Raw genomic sequence first — 20,020 nt, 5'->3', positions numbered from 1 at the left:
CCAGATTTAATCCTTGTTTTCGGACACATGAGGTTTTCCCCCGGACGAATTGTATATATATGCAACGCGTGCGTGTGTTCGAATGGCAGCGGTTGTGACAAAAAAAAACTCGATACTTCCGGGAGGAACTTTTAACTATGACGTGGTGGCGTTGGTGGTGTTAATGACTGCTGAGGCCGGTTGTGGGGGGAAACCGGACCCCTAGGAAATATGGAAGCAATTTCTTCTCCACTTCGCCCCTCAGATTAAAAAGACTGTGACTGGCCAAGGGCCGGCTCTGTGTGAAACCATACCGAGAGAATTAAGAGAGACACTAGTGGCAGATTAACAGCTACTCTGGGAGTGGGGGGCGGGGGGGGGGGACTCGACGAGGGCTACACCCTAAATAAGATGGTGTCACCACCACCACCACCGCCGCACCGCCCTTAGCTGTGACTGCCTGGGATGCTTCTCTCTTCGACAACGACGTAGGCATTTAGCAGACGCTCTCTCTTTCTCCATGAGCCACTCGGCTCGTCTGAGCGTGTGTGAGAGCGGAAACAAGCAGCAGGGGTGAACGTGAAGGGCTTTATAGTCATCTAACGCCAAGGTGTCATGGTCGCACGGATATAGAGGGCAGAGAGACAGAGCAGTTTGTAGTGCCTCAAGAAACTGTATACCGTAGCCTATACCAGGTTAAACGATGAACCTGGTTTCCGTCTAAACCAGCCAGGGGGTGTTTTTTTTTGTTGTTGTTGTTATAGGTTCTTCCAGGCCAAGGATCCTCTTAGCATGAGAGAGATGAAGCTGCCATACAATTGTGTTGCAGATTAAACTTTTTTTTAATATATATATATATATATATAAATATATTTCATAGATTTCATTGCTTCATAGTCAAGTCGATTGTTTTCATAGAGCATGGATGAACAGGGTTTGACCAAAATGCAGCACAGCATAATGGCAAAACATACACTAGAACATTATAATAGAAAATACAACCCTATTGCACAGAAAGGAGTATTACAGAAAAATGTACACGACAACACATAATTAAAAATAGATCACACTTATTGACGACGCCCCGGTTTGTAGTCCCCTGGTCTAAACAATATGCCATTTAAATCACATTCTGTAATATTTGAAAGAAACGACCGATTGACCTATAGCGTGCATATAAATCTAATGACTGTTCTTATCAGTCATCGTGATGGAGAAGAACGAATCGTTTCTGGACATGTATAACTCTCTTCCAATTCGTTCTCTGCGCGTCTCGCGTTGTGTCGATTCGTCAGAGCGGCCTTTCCTTGCCCAAAACGTGTTTGTGAGTTCCCCCTGCAGTGCCCTGCATAGTTATCCCATTCTGACCTGAGATCAGATTCTAAGAATGTCTTCTACATCCTGACAGTTTTCCATTCTGACCTGAGATCAGATTAAAAAAAAAATCTTCTACATCCTGACAGTTTTCCATTCTGACCTGAGATCAGATTCTAAAAAATGTCTTCTACATCCTGACAGTTTTCCATTCTGACCTGAGATCAGATTCTAAAAAATGTCTTCTACATCCTGACAGTTTTCCATTCTGACCTGAGATCAGATTCTAAAAAGGTCTTCTATGTCAGTCGCGCTTCGATTTTTCAAAAATAGCAGACCTACAAGCTCATAGCGCGCCACTCGGTGGCGCGCTATGAGCTTGTAGATCTGCTATTTTTCAATAGCTAAAGCATAACATAATTGCCAACACCAAAATGGGTTCCCGCCCCAAATGGATTATAGGATCACATTCAGAATCCGTTTTATGAAACCACATTTCCACTTTTTTATGAATTTTTGAAATTGAAAAGCTGTTCGGTGGGTTTCTACAAATATTGAACCAATGAAAAGCATTAACCCATTCTGGACCGGGGGAACCCCCCTTTGGTGTTTTAACTGAGCATTATGTCATACTTTCATATAGCTACGGAAAAATAGCAGATCTACAAGCTCGTAGCGCGCCACCGAGTGGCGCGCTACGAGCTTGTGTGTGTATATAGGTCTGCAATGTCTGAAAAATCGCGAAAATGCGGCAACAAATCTTTGAATATATATTCTTTCGGAATTGTAACGTCGATGTCAGGCCTAAACGGGTTAACAAGAGCTTGTGACTAAATAACATAAACTACACAGGGTCCATTTGGAGCGGCTTATCCCCCCCCCCATTTCCTGAAAAGATTTCCATAGATCTCACGTGAAGTTCATAGAGGGCTTCGCGGAGCATATTATAACTGACATGATCTTATATAGCTACAGTTTCATCACCGCCACTTTCTTTAACATGTTGTTTGTTCCAAGCTTCCTGAGGGGGATATCTCCTAGATAGATCCTAATAGGATTACGGCTCATACGTCCTCCTCTCCCCCCCATACTACCAGTTGTAGGTCTCGGGGGGTCAGTGAGTGTACACACACGCCTGACAGTAATGAAGTAACGAGTGGACCTGTTAAGACCCGGGTTGCCAGATTTGTGGCCGAGAGAAACGAGTTGGGCCGAGGAACTGTGAAAACGAGTCGCAAAATAAGTGACTATATTATTAACTCATTGTGTGCGCCACACGACACTTTCAAAATAGCAACCCAGGGTGCCCACTTTTGACATTCCTTTTTTTTTTTTACTTTTTTTTTTTTTTTTTTGCTAAGACGTCTTGGGCATAGCGGGATTTCCCAGGACGTCTTGTGGACGTCTTGGGCACAACAATTCTTAATAGGCCCCCCATGAGCACTCATGGGGGCCTATTATAGCTTCTGCCATTGTGAAAATAGCCGGTCTAAAGGTATATGGGAGTGACTGGGCACAACATTATTTTACAGATGGGCGTCCAGACATAGAATACATTTTAATGTGGGTGTTCCTTGAAATGAAGAGAACCTTCAAACCGGTTCAAACGAGAGCCAAACCGCTCCAGAGTGACCCGAGTGTGTGTACGACGGTCTGCGTGCACTGTCTTGAGTACGAGGCCTCGACAGCTGCAATGCCGCTGGGTGACCTAAAGTGGCACTGTTGAGCAGCCGAAAGTGCCATTCACACACACACACACACACACACACACACTGGGGGTGATTTTCTTTTACTATATAGGCTTACACTTATTGGAGCCTGGGAAGAGGAAAAAAAAAAAAAAAAAAAAGAGCCTAAATTGGCTTATAATAAGCAGACATGGCAGCACTCTGGAGTTGACCTGCAGGCATAGAGATGCTCTGTGCGTGCCGTGAACCTGTCTCAGCCCCCCCCCCCCTCCCCTGCTGTGATGATCATAGCTCACCGTCCTGTGCAGACAGTGAGTGGACCGTACGTGCGTACGGCTGCTGTTTGGATAATCCAAACGTAATGTACTGCAGACAAAAAAAAAAAAAAAAAACATTTCAGGGAGGTTCATCCGGCACATTTTTGTGCTTCTGAACCTAGCATAGCACAAAACAGCAAGCAGCAGTATACTTGCCCGGCCTATAGCCTTCGGCGCCCCTTGCATTGCAGGGCGTTTATGCAAAAGGCTCTACAAATACGTCCATTTTAGAAGGCGTGCAACGATGTAGACATAGCGTTGTGTGTGTATATATAAGACTAAGAGTATATACTTATAGTTCCATTGTACATTATGTTTCTATATACTGTTAAGACGGCAGTGTCCATGAGTGGACATATAAAGATATACAGCCTTCAGTTTTTACCTTTCTATACCTCTTTGACCCGGTGCGGCGTCCCGCTGCGTGTGATGATGCACGACCTTATCCCATTCTGACCTGAGATCAGATTCTGAAAAAAAAAAAAGTCTTCTACACACATCCTGACAGTTTTCCATTCTGACCTGAGATCAGATTCTTAAAAGGATGTCTTCTATGCTGTATGTCATGTCGCTCTTCGATTTTTCAAAGAAATAGGATTTTACCAATAGCTTAACCCATTCTGAACGGGAACCCATTTTGGTGTCAGCATCATGTCGTGCTTTAGCTACTGAAAAATAGCAGATCTACAAGCTCATAGCGCGCCACCGAGTGGCGCGCTACGAGCTTGTAGGTCTGCTATTTTTGAAAAATCGAAGAGCGACTGACATTTTTTTAAATCTGATCTCAGGTCAGAATGGGTTATAATCAGACCAGTGTGTCCAGTGGAACCCTCGTATGCATCTGATCTCAGGTCAGAATGGGTTAAAGCACGACACGACGCTGACACCAAAAATGGGTCCCCGTTCAGAATGGGTTATAACACGTCTCCTGAAGACGACGGGCGGTCAGCGGTGATAATCCGCCCAGCTATGTTAAATCCTCGTAAGAATGTCACACGTTCTCTCCCCTATATAGGTCCTCGGCCATGCACCGTATATATATATATATATATATATATATATATATATATATATGCACGACGTGGAGTTGGAAAATGCAATTGCAAATCTTCCAGATCGGGCAGGGAAAAGCTCAGTATGTTCCGAAACTGCATGTGCTGCTTTATCAGGATTCAAGTTCAAAAGCATCAAAAGCAGCAGATCTACAAGCTCCAGCTTGTTGTCGGTCTGCTATACTTATTGTTATGCTTTGGAACTGCTTTTGTCCCGATCATATGGTATTATAGTATACGATCGAGTATAGTGCCGCTAATTTACGGTTTCCGCGCCAGTGCTATAGTGGCCCCGCTATAGCGTGCCAGTGCCAGACATTTTGACAAAAAAAAAAAAAAAAAACTCCTAAAATGGCCGACAATCAGTTCCGGGTTCAAACACTATAGTAAACAATCCACTAGCTATTTCACAGGTCAGCGGGAGATGTTGAGCCGATCGGGGGAATAATTCAAGCTCAAATGAAGCTCTAATCAAGTCAAATTCAAGCTCAATCAAGCCCCCGAGTATCGCATTTTAAGCATGTTATGATCCATAATGCACGTAAAGACTGCGCGTGTGCGCGCACGCGAGTATTCTGGCAGTTTTTTTCTTTTTTAGGTCAATGTCGCGGCTTTATACCGCTGGATAATGGGGGAATAAAACAAATCTCGGGATGCCGGTCCATGGCATCCATCGCAAAGGTGAAATCAATCTCGTTTAGTGAGAGAGCGATGACTGCTGCCAGCCTTTCAATTAAACCCAACAGCTTGCTGGCTTATCATCGTCCTTCACTTAAACTGTGCACCTGTACAGCTCTCTCAATGACAGCCCGCCTTCCTGCCCACCGGCAACAGAGAGAGCCATTGTCTGTTCCTTTGGTTGAGCGATCTCGCAGGCCAAGTGGTGGAAGAACGTACCGTGTACACACTCTGATTGTCCTCCTCCTTAGTTTGACTCAACCCACCGAGACCCGCAGGCCTACAAAATGGTCTTGTAAATCAGTGGTATTTCGTACCAAACGAGTATACCCCCAAATTGTAGCCGCGTCGTGAGCTTGTAGATCTGCTATCATTTTATAGACTATAGAGCGGTGCCCGTTGGGCACTGGCCAAACTTGGAACGATGCAAGTTGGAAATTAATGCCCCCCCCACCCCCACCCAGTTATTGTGTCTGTGTCCCTTTTTATGCCCATATAAGGAGTTTGTTGTATAAGGCATGCCCAAATATGAAAGTCTATGCAGATGCATCTTGTGACGTCATGACAGGCCAGCTCCATATATGGAGCTCTAGGGCCTCTGTCTGTCCAGAGCCCGGGCAAGAGGCCTTTTGTGGCGGTGCCGGACAACCGTGCAGGGTCCGGTTCCGACCAACTCAAGGCCGGGCACTGCACTCCCTGTGGTGGTGCAGGTTTTTAGGGGTTAATTAAAAGTATAGCTGAAGTCCTGAATTCAAAATGTTACTTGAGATAAAAGTGCAAAAATATATTGGCATCAAAATATGCTTACTTTAGCAAAAGTAGTAATTCTGCTGAATCTTTCATTTAACTTCCACAAAACATTTAAAAACTAAACTTTTGAGGGGTGTTTTTTGTTTGTTGCATAAATCGATGCTATTGAACACCCTTTACGTCTGTGTGCTGGTTAAAAAAATATTGAACCAATGGAATGTATTCAAAAAGCGCTTCGGACAAAACCTCTTAACTCCATTGGACCCTCAAGCTGTCTGCTAAAGCAACTAACTCCACAACCTCTCCTCTCATGCAAGTCATTGACAATATATAAGTATAAGTCACATGCAACACCAACATTGATGAGGCAGTATTGCTTCATTTTTTTTTTAATATACGGTTTTCTTAATTTCCTGAAAATTTTATATTTTTCATTTTCTGAAAATTGAACATTTTGGAGTTGGTTTCTTCCCGTCGACTAAAACTAAGACGGAAAATGTTCGTCGACTACCTATTTTCACTGACAAAAACAAATGGAAACTAAATTAAAACTAAGCTGTACGATGACTAAAACTAAGACTAAATATACTGACGATTTCGTCGACAAATAAAAACTAGACTAAGATGTTAGGAAGGGACTAGTGGACAAGAGATCCAGTAGGCTATAAGTCATTTTACACTTGGTTGCATGCTGAAATTTGTGAGCTTGTAGATCAGCAAGTGTAAAAACACTCATTACGACCCGCCAAAATACATTTTAGTCGACTAACTAAACTGTAGATTTAGTCGACTAAAATCGTATGACATTTAGTCGACTAAAACTAGACCAACACTAAGACATTTCCAGGTGACTAAAATGTGACTAAAACTAAATGAAGTTTCAGTCCAAAGACTATGACTAAAACTAAAATAGAAGTGTGCTGCCAAAAACAACACTGCTGTGGAGTAGTATAGAAGTATAGAATGTTGTGGAGTTAAAAATAAATGGGTAGGCTCAACCAATCAGGGCTCTGCCAGTGGGCCAAATTGATTGCCAAATACACGTTTCAGTTTGTAGTCTTCACATCTCCACGTGGGACACCGGCTGACGGGTCACGGGTGCTATAATGACAACATATAATCGTTAGGTTCCCAAGTTGCATCGTTCCCAAGACCTCGTTCCCTTCACTAGACCTGTACGTGCCCGTCACAGTCGGGCACGTACAGTTTAAAAAAAAAAAGGAAATTCAGTTCCGTTTATTTTGGTCATAGAATGATCATAGAGTTCTGCTCTATGGTTTTGGTGAAATAGTAAGTAGTTCTCGTCATTTTGTGGGGTGCGCACAGGTGGGAATTCAAACTAAATTGATTCACAAAACTAAAACTAAACATTTTTTTTTATTGTTGACCTTGTTTCTACCATAATATAGTCCAACTTTCATTCATTTTTTTAACCCCGCCATCGCAGGGAACTATGTTTTTTGTGTCCATATCACTACGCACAAAAACTAGTTCCATGTGATAGAGGGGTCAAAGTTGAACCAAAGTTGCGCTAATATTTTAGAAACGGGTTAACAATACAAATGACGCTAGTTTTGTGGATTCATTTACTTTCAATGCGTGGCCCCAGTGCAGTGCCCCCCCCCCCCACAAAATGACACGGAACTACTTAATATTCACCAAAACCAGAGCAGACTCAGGACTCGCGCGAAATCAATGAATACAGTTGCAACCACTATATTAATGGCAAGTATTTCACTTTAGTAGTACACTAAATTCAAAATGTATTCATATATTTCTTTTAAAAAATAAAATAAAACACCTGTATCTATACAGTAGGCCTATTATAATAATTATAATATAAGATGCCACAGAAGCTTTCCCGCGGTTTGAATGGGTTATGGGAGATCCACCCTTTCAGTCACGGCCCGCATTTCATGATACTGTATTATAAAATCTATTATCCCATACTGACCTGAGATCAGATTCATACGAGGTTTCCACTGGACACTACACTGGTCTGATTAACCCATTCTGACCTGAGATCAGATTCATACGAGGTTTCCACTGGACACACACTGGTCTGATTAACCCATTCTGACCTGAGATCAGATTCATACGGGGTTTCCACTGGACACTACACTGGTCTGATTAACCCATTCTGACCTGACACAATGGACACTATAATAATGGATTGTAAATTTACATAGCAATTCTCAAAACAGAAGTTTTCATCACAAAGTGCTTAACACAACACAAATGGCCGTTAAAACTGTTAAACCACACCATAAAACGGCAGTTAAAATGGGCGATAATTTCAAACAGATTGATTACAATAAATATGCTTAGAGTAAAAAGAAAAAAAACAACACTGGCAGACGAGCCAGAGTGAAACAGTACGGCCAAATACATGAATCATCCTTGAGGGGATTCCAAATAGACCCTTATTACAGGTATGTCTTATACAGGTATGTAACTCTTGAGACTGTTCACTTAAGTACATTCTCAGACTTATTGGAGTCCCTTTGAAATAATTAAATTGTATGAGGGGTGAGACTGCACAGATTTCCATCTCTGTCGGGTGGAAACCTCTTATTGTCCAAAGCTGATTCAAATTCAAAAACGGCAAATGTATAGCAGATCTATATGCAAGCTCGAATTGTGTTGATTTTCACGCCACATTCTGGGCTGGCAGATCGGCTATACTTTTGATACTTCTTGTGTGACGACGCAGTATGATCAAGTTGGGTATTGGAGGGATATTTCACCCACAAAATGACTTTAAATTATTTCTGAATACTCACCCCGCGTGGAGACTTCAATTATTGGATTTGTATTTATTATTATTTTTAAGTGGTGCAACCACTTCTACATCCAGCTTTGTCCGTGTACCTGTGTACCTGTGTGTGTGTGTGTGTGTGTGTGTCTTTGAGCACGAGTATGTTACGTATTTATTTTTCCTTATAGAGGGTATATCATACCCGGTTAAGTTATGCGGGAACGCCTATACTAAGTGCAGGCAAAAAAACGACTTTCTGGCCTTGACAGCCCAATACATCCAAACAGAAAAGTCTCATCTCATTGCATTAAAACATTAAATGACGTTAAACTCACTTTGGCCGGGCCTGGGCCGTCCGTGGCTCAGCGGTCCAGGCACCTCCTTGGCTGGTAATCCATAGTCTGGCAGTGTGGCCGCGGGTTCGACTCCCGATCCCGACGGCCTTTACTGCATGTCTTCCCCCCCCCCCCCATCTCTCTCCCCATTTCCTGTCAGCCTATACTGTCTGTCCCTCCATAAAAAAATATAAAATAAAGAAAAAAAAACTCACTTTGCCATTCACCTTTCTAATGGATTGCATTTTCATAGCGACCATCAGTGGTTCCCTCTGGAGACACAAAGGAGACTCTTTGTGTCTCCATAGGGAACCACTGCTGGGGGGGGGGAACCCACAAAAAAGTTTGAATATGGAGATAAGAGATTTCATGCCCGGCAGCAATGTTCGGTTTGCATTCTGGGTTTTGTTTCACCCAGACTGTGTTCCACCATGGCAGCGTTGGGGCCAAACCATGCTTGCTGCGGTCAAAACACATTTGTATCGTCACGTCCCCACAAAAACACCTAACGACAACAAGGGGCCTTTCACGGCCCCACCCTTCTCCCATTGTTTATATTGTGTTTAGTTTCCAAGATGGCCGCTGCACCAGGAGGAGGGGGGTGGGGCGGAGGTGAGCGGGTGGTTTGACCAAACATTTTGTTTGATGTGTCCAGGCACAAGTCAGGTGTCAGACACAAGGCAAGTGTCTGGAATGCAGCCCACAGTGAGGGCATATGTCGACCCCGCCCGCCCGCCCGCCCGCTCATCTCTGCCCCGCCCCCTCCTGGTGCTGCGGCCATCTTGGAAACCAAACACGATATAAACAATGGGAGAAGGATGGGGGGGGGGGGGGGGGGGGGGAGAAAGGCCCCTTATTGTTTGTGTTTCCCAGCGTCGTCGTGTGGAGCCTTGTGATGATATGAATCACTATGCAAATCTGCCACCTTCGACCAAACCCCCCCCCGGCCTGGGATCTATAGCTGCATGGAAACGGAGTGGAAATCCTGAGCGAGAGAGAGAGAGAGAGGGAGAGAGAGGGAGGGAGGGAGGGAGTGAATTATTCCCCCAATAACCAGAAACAGACTGTCCCTGCGTCATGAGATCTGCAAGAGCCAATTACAGTAAACAGATTGCAGCATTTGTGGGGATCAAGTTAATTCTCCAAAAAAAACTGATCCTCTGTTGTGCTGTAAATAACCCAATAAAACCGGGAAAGCATTTTTTTTTATATATATATATTTTTTTTTGCATTGGCTATATTCAAAAAATAGCAGATGTATACACAAGCTCAAAGTGCCACGCAGAGAGCTTGTACATCTGCTATTTTTTTGAAGGTTCTTGAAAAATCTTCAAAATGTGAGAAGTCAATTTTATTTATATAGCACTTCCCACAGAGAGAATTCACAAAGTGCTTCACATGCAGGAAATAGAAACAAAAACAACAACAAGCTAAATAAAAACAGAATAGTACAGAGCGGGGAAACAGCCTCTAGATACACTATAGACTGTCACCACCGCTAGACAGGAACGCCCACAAATGTCACATCCGGTTTTTCGCCCGGGGTAAGAATTTTCTATGGCTGCCGGTGCAACTTGGTCCGAATCCTTAATCACATACGGACAAACATCTATATGCCGATAATATCTAGCTTGCGGAGGTATAGCGTGCCTTATTGTCCACGGGGCAACAGATCTTTCAACGTATGGCCATTGCCAATACGTTTGATAATCGCTATACTCTGCGCAATATTGTTTTGGAAATGCCGCAAATTGCATCGCAGTGAACGAGAGCAAATCACAACTTCCCCCCGGCTTGAAGCTCTGAATACGCGCCGTAGGTGTCAGTCTATGGATCTCAAAGCAACCAGCAAAATAGCGATATCAAACATAGAAAAGAAAAGACATCATGAGACGTCCCGTGCAAATAGTAGTGTTTTGAGTTTGTTTTTAAAAATGTCTTAAAGGAAATGCCGATCTCAGGGCCTGGGGGAAGAGGGGCGCTATACAACCCGAAAGGCTCTGTCACCTTTTGTTTTGAGTCTATAGTGCTGGGGACAAATTAAAAGACCCTGTTCCGCAGACCTTTGGGGCCCTCTCTGGCACACAACGCTGCATGGACAAGGTCAGTTAAATATTTCGGAAGCCTGACCATAAATGAACCCTGAAATGTACATACAAGGCATTTTTGAGGAACGGGTCGTCGTCGTCAGGTCTTAATGGGATAAGCTAATCAGCCTGGTCCCCTCCCAGAGGAGTACTCAATGCTGCAGAATCTCATCACTTTATACCATTCAGGCCCGACGTCGAGATTCTAAATAGATGGTTTTCTAAATCATGACAATTTTCGGAAGGATCTGAGGCACATTTTAAGCTATTTTTGATTTTTCAAAAATAGCAGACCTACAGGTTCTATGAGCTTGTAGATCTGCTATTTTCCGATAGCTAAATTATAACGTAATGTTTGAAACACCAAAAGGGGTTTCCGCCCCAAAATGGGTTATATACTTTCCACAAATGTGACATGAAGCAAGGGAGGGTGGGCCGGGTCAGAACCGAACGGATGAAACAACAATTCAACACGATTGTTGGGACATTTTGCACCAGAAAGAAAGTTATAAAACAATATATAAAGATAATTGGTCCCCATTGGTGGTGGGACATAATCAAGGGGGACATCGATACAGGATGTTCAGTGGTTTGTCTAGCCAGGCCGGCGGCCATTAACCCATTCTGACCTGAGATCAGATTCATACGAGGTTTCCGCCGGACACACACTGGTCTGATGAAATCCATTCTGACCTGAGATCAGATTCTAAAAAATGCCAGTCGTTCTTCGATTTTTCAAAAATAGCAGACCTATACAAGCTCGTAGCGCGCCACTCGGTGGCGCGCTATGAGCTTGTAGATCTGCTATTTTTCAATAGCTAAAGCATGACGTGATGCTAAACACCAAAATGGGTTCCCGTTCAGAATGGGTTAAAGTTGACATGCTCTATTTTACAACTGTCACTAATACTTGGTAGGTTTGGCTGGAAATGCAGGCTTCAAAGTTTATCACTGCCAAAGTTTGCAGAGTGATACGACCACATGTCCACTTTTGATGACATGCCCCAGGATAAACATGAAGACGCTATATAGGGTTGATATGTGATTAACCTATATACTAAAAACCAGGAAATCATTATGTGTGCCATTTTAGATTTTAGCTATAGCCTCTATATACAGTATGTCGTCTCTGTGTCAAACAAAAACAAAAAAAGGTCAAAACCTGCTGCTTCACGCTGTGTGTCAAGCTCGTGGATCTGCTATACGTTTTTGTGACGCTGTATAGCGTGTAAACAAAAGACAAAACGCAAAGTGGAGATGAGAGGTTTCCCGACCGACGGCAATCATTTTTCATAAAACGGATAGCTTTTTTTTGGGTTGCATATTCATGGAACATGACATACTGTGAAGTTGCTCACGCAAAAGTTCCCCTGACTTTTGCTACTACAGGGAGAACATGTACATCACGATTCTCCCTCTTTTTTTTTAATTGTTTAATGTTTGCACTCTCTTCTATCCCTCGGTTTGCTGTGTTTTTTTGCCGTTTGATGTCATATTATATATTTGCTGCTGCATTGTCTGAAGGAAGCCAAACAAAGACGGCGCTTATACATCTTTTGTATATATGCGAATGAGGCGTTATGTAATCGAAAATATGAAAAAAGCTACTACTGTGGAAAGGGTTGTCATACATGTATTCATTTACTTGTATTGATCCTATAAACAATTTAATATAGGTCTAGTTTGCCCACCAATTTAGAATAAATAACTGCAGTGAAGTAAAAGTACATCCTTCTCTAACCTGGTCTGTGTGTGACCCGTTGGTACTGTAGGCCTCCCCGGAGAGGAGGTCCACGTTTCTGATGCGGTTCGGGTCCTCCCGTGTTGACACCAAGAGCCATGCGTACAGTAGTATTTTTGTGTGTACTGTATGTATGAACGACATCTGGGCCCCTCTCACCGTGGTGTTGTGAGCGTCCATGTCTGATAGCAATCTACATGGATCTATATATATAAAAGGTCATTCAGTCAGGTCTAAAGGAGCAACTTGGGACAGGCATGAAGGAAGCATGAGTTCAAGTCCGTTGCTCTCCCCAGGTTGGTGGAGGGTGCAGTGTAGAGCGGAGCCCAGGATCACATTAGATAATTGACACGGGGGTGGAAAACTGGGTTACAAAATAGTGTGATAAAAAATATATATTTAAAGGAAAAAGGTTATTCAGAGCATGAGCCCATTGTGACCTGAGGTTCGATTCTACAAATGCCTTCCAAATCGGTAGTAGTTCTCAACCTTTTCCTGCCAAGGACCCCCAGAATGATAATGCATTTGGCCTTTTTACCGCCACATCTGCAAATGTTATGTGCCAGCCGGGACCCCCAGAAGAAAAGATACATGCTATTCCTGATTAGCCAAGCTAAACTGCTTTCCCTGTTTTAACGGGTCAAAGGACCACTTCACCACTTTTCAACCGATCTTGGTCCTCACTAACAGCCGTCCTATGAGACACAGACTGAGTAGAAAGAAATCGTGCCATTTTGTCATGACTATTAGTGAGGACCTATTATATGAGGACCTATTATATGAAGATAGGTTGAAAAGTGGTGAAGTGGTCCTTTAAGGATCATAAGTATGCTAAGAACCTAACATCCATCTTACAGTAGAATATCTGCACAATGAAACCATTAAGCATACTGTTGTAAACTTTAAGTACTGGAGGACCCTCGTCTGGTTTTGACAGACAGGTAGTGTGTGGTTTAAGTGCTGGACCCTCGTCTGGTTTTGACAGACGGGTAGTGTGTGGTTTAAGTGCTGGACCCTCGTCTGGTTTTGACAGACGGGTAGTGTGTGGTTTAAGTACTGGACCCTCGTCTGGTTTTGACAGACGGGTAGTGTGTGGTTTAAGTGCTGGACCCTCGTCTGGTTTTGACAGACGGGTAGTGTGTGGTTTAAGTACTGGACCCTCGTCTGGTTTTGACAGACGGGTAGTGTGTGGTTTAAGTGCTGGACCCTCGTCTGGTTTTGACAGACGGGTAGTGTGTGGTTTAAGTACTGGACCCTCGTCTGGTTTTGACAGACGGGTAGTGTGTGGTTTAAGTGCTGGACCCTCGTCTGGTTTTGACAGACGGGTAGTGTGTGGTTTAAGTACTGGACCCTCGTCTGGTTTTGACAGACGGGTAGTGTGTGGTTTAAGTACTGGAGGACCCTCGTCTGGTTTTGACAGACGGGTAGTGTGTGGTTTAAGTACTGGACCCTCGTCTGGTTTTGACAGACGGGTAGTGTGTGGTTTAAGTACTGGACCCTCGTCTGGTTTTGACAGACGGGTAGTGTGTGGTTTAAGTGCTGGACCCTCGTCTGGTTTTGACAGACGGGTAGTGTGTGGTTTAAGTGCTGGACCCTCGTCTGGTTTTGACAGACGGGTAGTGTGTGGTTTAAGTGCTGGACCCTCGTCTGGTTTTGATAGACGGGTAGTGTGTGGTTTAAGTGCTGGACCCTCGTCTGGTTTTGACAGACGGGTAGTGTGTGGTTTAAGTGCTGGACCCTCGTCTGGTTTTGACAGACAGGTAGTGTGTGGTTTAAGTGCTGGACCCTCGTCTGGTTTTGACAGACGGGTAGTGTGTGGTTTAAGTACTGGACCCTCGTCTGGTTTTGACAGACGGGTAGTGTGTGGTTTAAGTACTGGAGGACCCTCGTCTGGTTTTGACAGACAGGTAGTGTGTGGTTTAAGTACTGGACCCTCGTCTGGTTTTGACAGACGGGTAGTGTGTGGTTTAAGTGCTGGACCCTCGTCTGGTTTTGATAGACGGGTAGTGTGTGGTTTAAGTACTGGACCCTCGTCTGGTTTTGACAGACGGGTAGTGTGTGGTTTAAGTACTGGACCCTCGTCTGGTTTTGACAGACGGGTAGTGTGTGGTTTAAGTACTGAAGGACCCTCGTCTGGTTTTGACAGACAGGTAGTGTGTGGTTTAAGTACTGGAGGACCCTCGTCTGGTTTTGACAGACGGTTAGTGTGTGGTTTAAGTACTGGACCCTCGTCTGGTTCTGACAGACGGGTAGTGTGTGGTTTAAGTACTGGACCCTCGTCTGGTTTTGACAGACGGGTAGTGTGTGGTTTAAGTACTGGACCCTCGTCTGGTTTTGACAGACGGGTAGTGTGTGGTTTAAGTACTGGACCCTCGTCTGGTTTTGACAGACAGGTAGTGTGTGCCGGCTGGGTGGTGTGTGTGACAATCCGGTTGAAGTATACCTTTGGTACGGCGGCGGCGGTGGTCGGCGGGCCCATGGAGAACAATTTTTAAAGTTTATTACACACACACACACACAGGAAATATATAGAGCTGGATCCCAATGACGTGACAACACCACTTGAGACATAACAACCGCTAACTGCAGCAAGCATGACCTTGCTGTCTGAGATGTCTCCAGTAGCTATAACTAGTATAAAGTATGCTACAGTTCAGGCAGTACACAATACATTATCAAGTACTACACTGTGCTCTCACGTACAAGTACACAGCCATGGGCGATCAGATTAGTTTAGATCAGTGGTCCTCGATCTCAAAGTGGGCTTCGGGGCTTCCAAATGGACCTTTCATATAGCTTAGGTTTGTAACTCTAGAGTGTACACATGTGGAACCAAACAGACCCTAAAGTAAAAGTATAACCTCAAAGTAAATACACTGCCTTTCCACCATTTGGTTGAAAGGTCTGTCTCACCTTTCAACCGCACGCACACGCACGCGCACGCACGCACGCAAAATGTGGTTGCCTTCTTTGTTTTTGCACTCTCTCCGAGTTACAAAACGCATCAATTAAAACCGCAGCTTATAGCCCCGCAAACAGAGCGTTTTCGGGTTTAAACGAAGGATAATTAGGACTATCAGCATCTCTATAGAAGAGAAACCAGTCGTTACAATGCAGTGATCAAAAGGCTCCTCTTTTAATCGCTAGTTTCTAACATAATACCATTGAGACAAACCGCCCTCTCTCTCTCTCTCTCTCTCTCTCTCTCTCTCTCTCTCTCTCTCTCTCTCTCTCTCTCTCCTCACAGGCCTGGGGCCACGCTGGGACAAGAGGGACCATGAAGAGGGTGTTTGGAAGGACACGTCAGATCAGATAAGAGAGAGGTTGACACACATTCCCGTAGGGAGGGAAATCAACGCATTGTTATCTATCCTTACATGATATGGATAGATAACGGGATGATAATAGGATGATAAAATCAACACGTATAGCTTTCATGTAAAAAGAAAAAAAGAGAATCAATCACATTCGGAATCCCCCCCCCTCAAGGAATGCATCAGGAACCCTCACATTAATTCATGTATTTGGCCCATAGACGACAACACCCCCCCCCCCCCCCCCCCCCCCCCCCACACACACACACACACACACACACCTATACTGGAATTGGCCACTCTTCTATTTCTATGAGCTTCTAGATCGGCTATTTTCAGATAACTGACGTATATTGTCGAAGTGGTTACACTGACTTTTTGTTGCTATAGGCCAGGTTTCTTTTTTTTTTATTATTATTTTTTAATCAAAATAGCAATACATTCTCCAAATGTGTACACGGTATATACTTCAAGTTCCCGTAAATGAAGTAACGCGGATGTTTCGTAATAATTTCACTCTTGAGAGCGTAACAATTTATTATTTTATTTTATTTGTTTACCAACTCTCCGTCATTGAGCTGGGGACCCCCTGGAACCGCCTAAACCACTGGTTGAAGACCACTGCTATGGGCTATTAACACATCTTTTGCTGGGGAACCCCCTCAGGAGCCCCTGGGGGGGGTCCCCTGGAACGCAATTTGAGAACCGTTGATCTAAACAATGGGAATTGTGCTTCCAGAGCATAGACAGATCTGTTTTGAGTTAACACTTAACCCACTCACTGTTTCACTCTGGCCTGTCTGTCAGTGTTTTTTTTTACTCCAAAGCACTTTGAAGTATATAATCAGTCATCACTCTACTTGAAATCGCGGCCCGTTTTCCCTGTTGTTTTATTGTGTGGGTTTGATCGTTGCCTTGCTTGTTTTGTTTGCGGCATTTTGGTGATGTTTCAACAGCCATTTGTGTTGTGTTAAGCACTTTGTGATGTACCTTCTGTTTTGAGAAGTGCTATGTAAATAAAGTCCATTGTCACTATCCATTGCTCAGCATATATAATTCATTAGATCAGTTACTAAGGGGTCATGACTGTAACAACGAGGTCACGGATACAAGTGGCTGGAATGGGTCTTCTCAGGAAGGTGTGGGTCTCCCTTATGCTCCATTCACACGTGGCAGATGCAAAGATACAGTCTACCATTCGTTGTCAATGGAAGCACAGCGACATGGAGATGCAAAGATACAGTCTACCATTTGTTGTCAATGGAAGCACAGCGACATGGAGATGCAAAGATACAGTCTACCATTCGTTGTCAATGGAAGCCAGCGACATGGAGATGCAAAGATACAGCCTACCATTCGTTGTCAATGGAAGCACAGCGACATGGAGATGCAAAGATGCAGTCTACCATTCGTTGTCAATGGAAGCACAGCGACATGGAGATGCAAAGATGCAGTCTACCATTCGTTGTCAATGGAAGCACAGCGACATGGAGAGATGCAAAGATACAGTCTACCATTCGTTGTCAATGGAAGCACAGCGACATGGAGATGCAAAGATACAGTCTACCATTCGTTGTCAATGGAAGCACAGCGACATGGAGATGCAAAGATACAGTCTACCATTCATTGTCAATGGAAGCCAGCGACATGGAGATGCAAAGATACAGTCTACCATTCGTTGCCAATGGAAGCCAGCGACATGGAGATGCAAAGATACAGTCTACCATTCGTTGCCAATGGAAGCCAGCGACATGCAAGATGCAAAGATACAGTCTACCATTCGTTGCCAATGGAAGCCAGCGACATGGAGATGCATCCGACGTTTGTAGCTGCTGCAAAAGCTAGATTAAAGCTAAGCTGTGTTCTCTCCTTCCAGATGCAAAGCTACAACGCTATACAACTGTAGCTGCAATGGCACGCGTCCGTACGGACGCACACTTGATGACGTCGACGCGACCGCGTGAGCAACGGATTTTTACAAAGCGACAAATTATGCTGTGATCTTTGCATCTTTGAACATGCCTTGTGTGTGAACGCAAGATTATAGGCCTAATGTATGCCTATAGCCGAGAACAGCAAACCTATACAAGATCACAATTTGTCGGTGATTATACGTGTGCGGGAGGTTTCATACACATTGAACCAATGGATGAGGAGCTTATGCCTAAATGTCCAAAACCTCTTACTTTTTCAGGAAAAGGAAAATATATCCAAATGGATCCAATGCAGTTATTATTTCTGTCACAAGCTGCTTGTTAATACGTTTCATTGGTTCAATATTCATTAAAAAAAAACCACTGACATGCTTAACCGCTTTCACTTTCACGCAAAATATTTGACAAGTGCACGCACGCACGCACATGCAGCAGTGTTGATTTTGACAGCGGCGTTTGATTTAGTTTTAGTTATGGGCTTTTTGAGTAACATTTCGTCTTTGTCATGTCATATTTTAGTCATCTGAAAGGTTTTTAGTTTTACTCACACGTGCTTGCTGAAATACAAGCTTTAAGAAGCTCCCAACGCAATATATTTAAAATCTGAAGCATAATGTGCAAAGTCTCTCACTTTTACACATGCACATGCACGGACTCACGCACGCACGCACACACGCACGCACACACGCACGCACGCACATACACACGCACGTGCACGCTCTCACACGGAGTTCAAAGGCGGCATGACAGGAAGGCTCACTGCTGGTTTTGTATTGCCCTGAACTATACTCCTTCAGTTTTGTAATGACCTGCCTGCTGCTTTTACTTCCAAAACCTGTACCGACGCACCCAACATGCACACACGCACGCACACACACACACACACACACACATACACACACAGACACACACACAAGTGCGCGCGCCACAGCACGACCCACCGGGAGCCAATTAAGGCCTTCTTCCCTCATACACACACACACACAACGGAATTAAAGGCAGAGCTCTTGTTGTCACTTTTACTGTTAATTACTCAACAGGGCCTATACTCTCTTCATGTCATCTGACATGAAGTCAGTGTGCTTTGGTTTCTTCAAGAGCATATCACTTTTAAGTATTGTTTAGAAAAAAAACATTTTGACCTGAGATCAGACTCTAAAAAATGTCTTCTACATCCTGACCGTTTTCCGAAAAAGCTGTTTTTATATTATGTCAGTCGTTCTTCGGTTTTTCAAAAATAGCATAGCTATCGTATATATAGCGCGCCACTCGGTGTATACAGTAAATATATGGCGCGCAGATTGAGACCTCGAGGCCCCCGATTCTACAAAGTGTCTTCTGCTGTGGATCATAAGAGTGTCGTATCACAACAAGCCGTCTCAAGACTCTTTACATGTAGAGCAGAAAACCGACAGAGATCCTCCACCCAGAGCAAGCAATATTACGACAGTGGTACGACAATATTACGACAGTGGTACGACAATATTACGACAGTGGTAATGAAAAACTCCCCCTTAGAAAGAAAGCAGAAAAGTCTGGTCACAGGAGGTGCCCACACTTTTTGACTTGAGAGCTACTTTCACAATGACCCAGCTCAACAAGATCTGCTCACCCCCCAAAAGTATTACCCCATTGCTGAAAACGGCAGCACTGGCGTTATACATTATACCATAAGACGAAACACACTTGGAATGGGAAATAGTAGAGAGAGGAAAATGGAATTCGTATAGTTATTTGTATAATGACTTTGTATTTGTATTGCATTTGTATTGTGTGTTTGAGATGAAAGGCTCTTTTAATCAATCAGTCACCTTAATTCAAGTGGGTTTTTTTCTTTTTTTTAATTATATATATTTTGGTGGCATGTCATGTGGTCTTTACCTGCAAAGCCTTTGTGATCTACTGGTTGATCGCGATCTATACCTTCTGGGCACCGGGATCTAGCTTGAGTGACTCACTCAAGCAGATCCCGGTTCTAGGGTGGGCGGTCATCTGCCACGACCATGTCGGGGGAGAGAAATAAAGAGAACTAGAGAGAGAGAAGATATATATATATATATATATATATATATA

Source organism: Protomyctophum bolini, assembly GCF_963924005.1.
Source record: "Protomyctophum bolini genome assembly, chromosome: 6".
Classification (NCBI taxonomy): domain Eukaryota; kingdom Metazoa; phylum Chordata; class Actinopteri; order Myctophiformes; family Myctophidae; genus Protomyctophum; species Protomyctophum bolini.
Note: the sequence above shows the minus strand (reverse complement) of the source record.